Here is a 10,982-nt window from a genome sequence, read left to right on the forward strand (position 1 = left end):
TCCGCAAGGTTTTGTATATCTTACCCATCATATGAATATCTTTTTCTGACTCAAATAACATTCCCGCAAGATTGCTATGATGCCCAAAAGATTTCAAATAAAAATTTCATACCAAGAATTGTCTAAGTTGCATGTATTGGAAAATATCTACATTAGTCAGCCCAAAATTACTTTTTAATTCTGTCATGGAAATGTATTTATTTCCTAATAGAAAGTAATTTCCTGTTTCTATGCCTTTAGTTTTCCATGTGGATCAATCTGTTAATTCTGAAAAGCTATCCAAGGATTTTTCCATAAGGTTGTTTTCAGGGAGAGATATTGGTTCTTGTAGAATCCGTTTCATTTTCTTCCATATCGTTAGTGTTCTTAACTAGGAAGTTGTTCATGTTCTTACATGCTGACCACACCGCCCGAACTTGGTTCTATTTTAGACGCTCTGCAATCCCGCCTCTCCCATCTCCTCATTGGTTTTTAGGAGCGTATACCCACAGGGGTGATTGAAAGATGAACTGAGGTCCACACTCCAGTCCAGTTGGTAGCAGTAATGCACCTTAAAGTTGGTTGCCAACCGCCATATGAAATCCACAGAAGAAGACTGAAGGAGGAGAGATTACTAGATACCAACTAGGTTTCCCCCTTTTATTTGTGGATTAATTGTCAGAGTAGAGAACACACGATTTTATGTGACTCAAATTCTACAAAAAAATAACCTTGTGCATTTCAGGTAAAATAACCCAATGTTTATATCACAGGACAAATTAGCTAGCTACAGCAAGCTAGCTTGCTAAATGTTTCATATGTGTTTTGACCTGTCCTCAAATTAATATAGTCTGCTCAGAGTTAGTTTTGATATTTCAACCTGCATGTCCTGATCACGTCTGGTGTGGATGGACAAAATCAACGAGCCCGTTGTAAATCTGAGGGAGCACAAGTTTCAATTGAGGGGGTTATGGCCCCTTTTGCCCCCTCGTGGAGCTGGGTATGGTCTGCCAGAAGCAATATCCACAAACTAATTATTGTCTAACAAGCCCCAGGGGTCAGGCTGTTTGTGGAGAGGTAAGCTCATACAGCACTTTACATTTCATTAGCTGTGTTCCCCCTACACCTCACAAGCAGCTGAGACATTCCATAAACACTTGGCTTGCCAGCCAGCAGCACAGAGGGCCCTTTGAGTATGACCTGGGAGTGGAGCTAAGACCAAGGGGACTAGAGGGGCGAAACAGAGCACAAGAGAGGATTAGAGCGAAGAGGGAAGCCTGGAGCGAGGGACAAAAGCTCAAACATTTCTCATGCCTTTCTACCATTATCTTTAAGAAAATATCTGGATATGGAAAACAGCCTGGGGTGACACCAGTACTTTCAAACCTGGATGAGGTAGGCCGACTGCACTTAAAATAATGTAGAGGACTGTCCATGTTCTGTTAGATCTGAAAGTATTTCAAGGTTGAGAGTTGAAATCGTGCCAAGTAGGCTACTGACCAACCATTTACCCCAATGCTGGTGTAACTTGAACTGGACAGGGTCTGTTCATTTGAGAGATTAATGATGTGTTTGTCCCTGTGCTCCCTCTGACTGCAGCTGGCAGGGCCCTGGCCTGCTGCTCTGATCCCCTGCCAGCTCTCCAGGAACACTCCCACTGCACCATTTTCCCAAGTCAACCACCTCGGAGGACAGGTGACAGGAAACACAGACCTCACTCACGGTGCACAAGAGCTCTGTCCCTTTTCTGTGCTGGCCCCAATTAATCTACATTTTTAGACACAAGTCTTGAATGTAAACTTAAAAGGGGAGGGAGTGGCCCATTTTCTTTGCTTCCTTAACCACTAAAAGCTGAGAATGTTGACGTTCAGGTACAAAAACCAGCCTGTGTGAGTTTCATCAGGAGCTCTGAAAGATTAATGATTGGACCGTTAACCTGGAGGGTGGGTCACCACCATCTCTCTACCTCCTGCTGTGATTACAAATACAGCCCTGGACTGACGCCAGACACCCAGAGAGATAGGATCACTACAAGACAGACTGAGTGAAAGCTTCACATTTGTGTCAAAGGAGATATACAGACCTGTCTAATTGATACTAAGCAGAGGCTACTCTTGGCCTGGCAGAGGTTCACTCAAACTGAAGACATTCTAACACAAGCCCCATTAGCCCATCTTATAATGTACTCATCATTAGCCATAAGACATTTCTGTGAGCCATACAGTAGGAAAAAGCCCTGGCCACTGGCATGTCTGTCAATGTCATAGTGATAATTAACTATGGCAAAGCAGACACATCATAGAAGTGGCCTCATTTAAGCCACACAGCTAATCAGCAGCTCTATTCACAGCCAGGACTGACAATTGGCCTAGATATCCACAAACGAGGAGAATGTGCTCATTCTCTTATTCCTGTGCTATTCTAGGAATAAGAGACCTTAGAGATGTGACCATTTTAGACGGGCTGTTTTCCCATGATTACAAGCAAGAGGTAAAAGCAGGGTTGGTGGAGTCAGTGTGGCAAGGACTGAGGCCCATTTATGCCAGTCAGTACTGTACCCAATGCCAGGGCTGACCTTCTTTCTCAGGCAGAGCCAGCCACCATGCCAGGTAGTAAAACACTAGGAGGGCTGCAGGGTACCTGTCAATGCCACCCTGTGTTTGACAGGTTCGCAGCTCATGCAGTCACAGAGAACCCCCCCCCCCCAAAAAAAAACAACAACATTGGAGTTGTATTTTCTTCTTAAAATGTAGCAATGACTTAGTGCAACTTAAATGAATTCAAATGAAGCCACTGCCATTTGAAAGGGACATTTAAAACCTCTGCACAACACTGTATACATTTGTAACGGCAGCATCCCTTCCTCTGCATATATATTGTAGGTATACACTCAACGGACATTTTATTAGGTACCCGTTAGCGAAAATGGATCGCTTCTACAGACAGTGAGTTACGTGGCCATGGCTTGCTATATAAAGCAGGCAGACAGGCATGCAGCCACTGTTCGATTGAACTTTATAATGGGCAAAATAAGTGATTAAGCGACTTTGAGCGTGGTATAGTCATTGGTGCCAGGCGCGCCGGATCCACTATCTCAGAAACGGCCACCCTCCTTGGCTTTTCACGCACGACAGGGTCTAGGGTTTACAGAGAATGGTGCGACAAACAAAAAACAATCAGCGGCGGCCCTGTGGGCAAAAAGGTCGAAGGAGAATGGCAAGAATTGTGCAAGCTAACAAGCGGGCTACAAACAGACAAATAACGGCGCAGTACAACAGTGGTGTGCAGAACGACATCCATGTCACGGATGTGCTATCGCAGCAGACAACACATCGGGTTCCACTCCTATCAGCTTAAAACAAGAAGAAGCAGCTCCAGTGGGCACACGGTCAGCGACACTGGACAATTGAGTGGAAAAACATTGGCTGGAACATGACAGCGAGTTCAGTTAACTTTAACTTCTGTGCAGTCCCCAGACCTCAACACAATAGAGCATCTCCCAGTACTAGATGGGTGTACCTAATAAACTGGCTGGTAAGTGTATATAAAACATTAAGAACACCTGCTCTTTCCATGACAGACTGACCAGGTGAATCCAGGTGAAAGCTATGGTCCCTTATTGATGTGACTTGTTAAATCCAATTCAATTAGTGCAGATGAAGGGAAAGAGACAGGTTAAAGAAGGATTTTTAAGCCTTGACACAGACATGGATTGGGTATGTGTACCATTCACAGGGTGAATGGGCAAGACAAAATATTGAAGTGCCTTTTAATGGGGTATGGTCGTAGGCGCCAGGCTCACTGGTGTGTGACAAGAACTGCAACGCTGCTGGGTTGTTCACGCTCAACAGCTTCCTGTGTGTATCAACAATGGTCCACCACCTAAAGGACATCCAGCCAACTTGGCACAAATGTGGGAAGTATTGGAGTCAACATGGGCCAGCATCAGTGGAGGCTCCTCAGAAAGGGGAGAACCATCCTCCTCAGTGAATTTCATAAAAATAGTGAAACATTAAAAATGTTATCCATATACATATATTTTCACGTCGCCATACACTATTTTGCAATGAAGGTCTGCAGTAGCCTCAACAGCACTCTGTAGGGTAGCACCATGGTGTAGCCGGAGGACAGCTAGCTTCCGTCCTCCTCTGGGTACATTGACATCAATACAACACCTAGAAGGCTCTTGGTTCTCACCCCCTTCCATTGACTTACAAAGTAATTATTACAACTTCCAGAGGATGTCCTCCAACCTATCAGAGCTCTTGCAACATGAACTGACATGGTGTCCACCCAATCAAAAGTCCAGAGAATTAATCTAGTACTGAAAGCATAACAGTTCTGAACAAATTAATTTCTTCCAACATTAAGGACAAGCGGGACAGAGGGAGAGAGAGTGAGCTAGCTATATTTGGTTGTATTTTATTTATTTTTTACTTTCACGTAGCTAACTGAATGCAGCTAGCTAGTTTAGCCTACTCAAACACCTGGCTCAAGACAGAGAGGGATGCTTTGTTAGCTAACTGACTATGGCTATCCAACACTGAATCTCTTCCAAGTCACGGTAAGCTTTTGGTTTTAATCATTTATTACCATCGGGGCCCGCCGGTGTAACTGATAAACTGCTTGCTGACTGTATTGTAGTGGGTTTACTAACGTGTTAGTTCTAGTAGCTATGTTGACTATGAGGTGACAACAACATAGGCACAGCCTAACAGTTAGCAGTCATGATATGAAGGTTTGTCTTTGAAAGGTTTTTTCACCTGGTCACAGACAGCGGATGTGTTATACACTGAAATCTACAAGTGAAGGGAAAAAGTGAGAGGAGGAAAGCGTGTAGATAGTTGCAAGAAGGAATTATATATGCAAGAAGCAAAGTGATCATGCTGTTTTTATATTGCTGCTATGAAAGTGAACTGTGTTTGCGTGTGATCAGGTGTGTATTCATTCCACCGATTCTGTTGAATTTTTATAGGGTTATAGTAACCTCATGATGGGCACAGGAAAACGTGAGTATCATGTAGTAGCCTAAAGCGATCAAGGTGACATTGAATTGGGTGAATGGAATATGAATGACAGTCATCCAATATGCTCTATTAGAAATAAGGCAATGCTCATAAACATTTTTTAAAGCACCGCCCGCCACCCCTGTGGAACGCTTTTGACACCTTGTAGAGTCCATGCCCCAACGAACTGAGGCTGTTCTGAGGACAAAAAGAGGGGGGTGCAACTCAATATTAGGAAGGTGTTCCGAATGTTTGGTATAGTCAGTGTGTGTCTGTAAATTGTATATCTTCACTGTAAATCCGCTTTACCTTTACTGTATTTATATTATTTATGCTGACTTTGTGTCTGCATATTGTCTATTGCTGGCATCACCTATTCACTAAGTCAAATTCCAGGTATGAGCAAATGTACTTGGCAAATAGTCATTCTGATTCTTGTAAAGCTAAATAGTCACCAGAACGCTTATGTAACTGGAGCACAGTGGCCCTTTATAACATTGACATTATAAGCTAGCTTTACTCAGGAGATTAAATGGAATTTACTGAACGTTGCAATGAGTTTTGTTATAAAACAAAAAGAAAAACAGATTTTCCCATACTCGCTCAAAATCACTGACCAAAATAGAGAATAGTGGATTGTCATGCCCGCCTCAAAACCACTACTTACCACAGCACTGATCCAGCAATGTGCGCAATGGCCCTAATGTTCTTACGACGTCAGAAAATAAATCCAGATTTCCATTAATCCACGAAGCCCGATTTACATGAAGTGATCCTGCAGCAGGACCGTTACCTCAGCAACACGGCCATTCAGACCACCACTCCAGGACCAGGCTCAGCAGCATTGTTTCTGCTGAACATTTAACCAGCAAGCTGCAGCAATCACACTAAGCTAACTGTCCAGTTTACGAAGGCTTCAGTCAAAACATTCATCTTCGTATCTGATAGCCGGTTTCCCCATTTCCTACAGGTCAAGCAGCATTGGTAAATGGGTGTTATTGTGAAGAAACAATAATGTGGCGAGACAATGTAGAAAACAACCCATGATAGTGTTATTGTAATATCAAAAAGCTAAATATTTGACCACAAGTCAAAAGGAATCTGTATTTCTGTCAGAAGAGCCAAACACTGGCTTACTGTTCTCAGACAATTTGCTTGTTCATTGCATGTTTGGTTTAAAATGCTTTCCAGCCTATCACGTTACATAACAGCCTGTTCTCAACAATTGCTACTGAAAATCTGCTCCAAACAGCATGTTTTTTTTTGTAATAACGTCAAACAACGCTCTTCTCATATGAATTCGCATAGCTTTTATTTGTTGAGCCTAGCAACAAATGACCCTGACTGATTCACTACAACAGACCGTCTGTTAAGACTTCAGTGAAATCATGTAATATGTGGCATTGAGTCACCCCTTTTCACTTAGACATGTATTTCTTTAATTGAATCCCCATCATAGACAAATCATACAGCCTCTCATGTATTAAAGCTTTAATAAATATTTTGCATGGGAACTCACTCTTCTCTGTCCTTGGCAGCACCTAGTAAGACCACCCCATCCCACTTAACATTGCTACATTGTTGCAGTGTCAATACATACTCTGCATGAGTGATTCTCCTATTGTGTTCACACATCACAACAGGAAACACTGAGGCCTGAGATTTTGATGGGAAGCCATGTGGCACACTTTGAGCCCTCCGTCCTCTTTTTAGTGAGAGTTATCAGCCCTTTTCCTCCCCACCCCCAACACAGAGCCTCCCTAAATTCATCACGCTACACAAGCCCCTTTAAGTTAATTACTTCTAGCTAAGGACAACAACGCTGATGTGTGCTGACACAAAAACACTCTGGGTGGACAGGGCCGAGTGACTGGGCAGCCTGAGGGCACGCACTGTCTCAATCAGGGCATGTCCACAAGAGCACTAGGCCACTCAATAGGAGAGTAGAAGAGGGGGGGGGGAACAGGCATGTTTACAAAGTGAAAAGAAAACAGTCGCACAATCTACAAAGAACCACACAAGCACTAGGGTGCTTTGCAATGGTTGGGCTGTGCTAGTGGTTTAATGTATTCATATGGAAAACTTCTTGGCAGATGCATGGTACACTAGATCTAAATAACTCCTTCCTTTCCTTCAACATGTTGCAGGTGCACATATACTGTAAGCACATCCGTGCTTGAGGAGAGGTCTAGGTTAGGGCAAGTACAGGCATCTCTAATAAACATGAAACGGCAGTGGTTACTGAGCCCTAGGGTGCATTAACAATTCTCGTGCTTTTATACAGTGTCTCATCAAATGGAAATTAAAACAGAGGATAGAAAATATCTTGATTACAAAAGGACAGAGACTATGTCCTTGCAGACCTACCCAGGTCTCCATGGAGACTGTTGTCATGCGAGGTCCTACTAGACGTAGTGGAGTTCCCATCGTCGGGCCAGATCTGACCTGTTCTACGGACACCCACGATGGAGGCCTCGGACACCAACACCTGCTGCTTCAGACGTTTCTGAGACAAAGGGGTGGGGGGGCTGCTGCTGTCAAAGGACTGCTGGGAAATCTGGGACGGAGAGCGGCTCTTCGGTCTGTACATATGATAGGTTGTGGGACTTGGTGACACGTGACTTGACTGGCCAGAGGAGAAGTCCTCCTCACTGGACGTTAGGTTCTCATTGGAGCTGCAGTCTGGGGTGTAGCCGCCCCCAACATCGTCAAAACTCCCAGGTGAGTAGGAGCGCCTTGGCCAGGTGAGGTGGGAGTCCTCCTCCACACTGTGGTCCCTGATGTGGATGATCCTTCCCTCCCCCATCATCCCCCCGACATACACACTGGTGTAGGGCTGACAGTCTGTCGGTTGTCTCCCCCCATTGGAACGGATCACACTGTCCTTGAAGAAATGTGGGTTCACCTCTACTGCATCATCATACAGCCCATTGTAGCCACAGCCGCCCTCCGTGGATCTGCCTCGGAGGACAGATTTGCGGATCTCCCCCGTCGCAGTGGACAGGTTCCCAGGCAGGGAGTGCAGGGACCTCTTCCGCTCCATTTGCATGGCCTGGCAGCCCAGGCTGCTGATCTTGTCTGAGACCTCCCTGTCATTGACCTTCACTAAGCCTCTCTCATGGTGGTACTCCATGTTCACGTAAAAGGGTCTCTCTGTCCCACCAACCCCTTTCCCATCTCCTGCCGTGTGAGAGTTGGTTCTCTTGATGTGCTCAAAGTTGGACCTCAGTGCTGCTACTGAGCCCATGCCTACCCTGTCTAGATTTGTGTCTGGAGGACCCACTGTAGGCCTGTGAGGGGAGAAGCCACCACTCTGTTTGGAGGGAGACACCCCATCCACCTCTTCCTCTGGATACTGTTTACACCTCCCTGCGTCGACTGCCTCACCTGGCTGCTCCTCCACTGAAGGCTCATCTAAGTGGGATCTCTGGGTGTCTGAAACACTGGATTGGTCTCCAATATTCTTTAGGGACATCCTCTTGATGCCCCATCTCTGTCCATCATATGCCTTCCTCTCCTTGGCCAGTAAAGTCTGCAGGTAGATCATCCGAAAGCGCTCCTTGTTCACCTCCAACTCCAGCTGCCTGATAGATGCCTTGCATTTCTCAAGCTCCTGCTCAACATCCCCCAATGATTTCAGCTCCATATTTGGGGGATTTGACTCTGGGAACTGGGCTTTCCAAGCCTCTACAAAACCCACTGGTTCAACCATTTTTTTTAATTGCTTAGTTCACTGAGAATAGAGTAGAAACTTCTACTAAAATATCTACTAAACGATATGATTAGTTTCCAATCAAAATAATTTCTAAAGTATGACTTATAATGGCCATTAGAAGCTATTTCCACACTTCAGACTGAATACAGTTTTCAGAAGACTCGTGCACATTTCTTCTTATGGTTCTAACGTTATTTATCAACATAGCTCGCATAGTAGAGAATGCCATGAGGACTGCGAATGACGACCCAGTTCAGATACCTGCAACAACAAAAACAGAAAGAAAGTGTCCTTATCTTCTGTAAGTAATGTCAGTAGACAATGATCCTTCATTCATCGTAAAAGCAGGAGCACTGTGCTATATCCAGACGTTCCATCCAATGATTTAGTGAGTCCAATAACAATTTTACATTTCCACTGTAATTCCTGTTTTTCGTGTTAGTTCGTTACTCCGCATCCAATTGAAAGTTAGTTTGAATGTTCTCTCGTTAACCTTTGATTTACCACACATGATATACACTTCGTTTGATCGCACGCTAGAGTTACTGTGTTTTGCTCATTTTATTTAGGTTGAGTTAGTGCTGAAAAGAGAGGGAGGGACTTTGATGTGATTGAGGATCAGTCCAGTTTTAAAGACACAGGCACGTCGAGAAAACAAGAAATCCAAGCTGAAGAAAAAAACCTGATAATGATATGGTCTATATTATGTAAGTAATAATGTAGACTAATCTATTGCCATTTTGTAAGATTAAAAACAAACGTTTTATTAAGGTATAAATACCGTCTGAAATATCGATATTTGTCTCCATCTAATGGTACAAAAGAGAAATCCAGACAGCCAAGAACCTGCCTGTGCGCTGGTGGCAGAGTCTGCCCAGTTTGTCCCACTCTCTCTTCAGAGAGAAACAGGCGAAGCGAGATTTTTTTATTTAACTAGGCACGTCAGTTAAGAACAAATTCTTATTTACAAAGACGGCCTAGGAACAGTGGATTAACTGCCTTGTTCAGGTGCAGAATGACAGATTTTTACCTTGTCAACTCGGGGATTCAATCTAGCAACCTTTTGGTTACTGGCCCAACGCGCTAACCACTAGGCTACCTTTACCTCCCCGCCCAATATCTGTTAAACAAAACAAGGCAACGAAATACATTTTTTTTATGGAGGCCAATGAGAGATTGTCAAAAAAAAAATCGAATTAAAAATCCCTCTGAATTTTTTTTTTTCTTCGATTATTTTTTTATTTAAATCACAAGAAAAATATTGTTTAAAGTTCAAAAAACATTTATTGAAAATAACATTATAGAAATCAATTAACTATTTATTATTATTTGACCATGCTGGTCATTTATGAACATTTTAACATCTTGGCCATGTTCTGTTATAATCTCAACCTGGCACAGCCAGAAGAGGACTGGCCACCCCTCATAGCCTGGTTCCTCTCTAGGTTTCTTCCTAGGTTTTGGCCTTTCTATGGAGTTTTTCCTAGCCGCCGTGCTTCTACATCTGCATTGCTTGCTGTTTGGGGTTTTAGGCTGGGTTTCTGTACAGCACTTTGAGATATCAACTGATCTAAGAAGGGCTACATAAATACATTTGATTTGATTTGAACTATTTACAATATGACCGAAAAAACTATAGTGATGAGTTTTTTTCTTATAGTCCCTTTAAAAAACAACAACAATAACAACACAATAACAACACTGTTGCTGGAAGTATTAGTGTTTTTTAACTGCTAACAGAACAGGATTTTATCATGTTTAGAAGAGCACATTTTCAAATTGACCCTATCCAGGAATAACTTTTGGATGTGGCCACAGGGCTAAGCTCAGTATGTCTTATCTGGTACACTGTGTGATCTTATGCATTCTCTATGTAATTTGGCTCTCTCTCTCTTTCTCTCTATTATCTCTCGGGTTACCTTGTCCTGGACCAGCTGTTTCTACCCCCCTTCTCTCTCTCTCTCTCTCTCTTTCTCTCTCTCTCTCTCTCTCTTTCGCTTGCTATCTCCCTCCCCATCTCTGTCTCACTATCCTGTCTCTCTCGCTATTCATCTCCCTCCCCATCTCTGTCTCACTATCCTCTCTGTCTATTCATCTCCCTCCCCATCTCTGTCTCACTCTCACTCTCCTCGCTCTCGTTCTCTTCCGTCTGTCTCTCTCTCTCCCAGGCAGGGGAGTCTGTCCTCAGTGTTCTGGCAGGTTGTAAGATGGTTAAGAGGCTGTCGAAGATGGAGAGTGAGACAGAGACCAAGCTTGGCCAGAAGTTGGATAACCTGGCCAAA

At 43.7% G+C, this 10,982-nt stretch overlaps 1 pseudogene; it reads right to left on the reverse strand.

The window, feature by feature from the left end:
* LOC106579959 (breakpoint cluster region protein-like) overlaps positions 1 to 9,293 on the reverse strand; it is a 60,413-nt pseudogene extending 51,120 nt beyond the window's left edge.
* Between the last annotated feature and the right edge of the window lie 1,689 nt (positions 9,294 to 10,982).

This window comes from Salmo salar, chromosome ssa20 (genome assembly GCF_905237065.1).
Source record: "Salmo salar chromosome ssa20, Ssal_v3.1, whole genome shotgun sequence".
Lineage (NCBI taxonomy): Eukaryota > Metazoa > Chordata > Actinopteri > Salmoniformes > Salmonidae > Salmo > Salmo salar.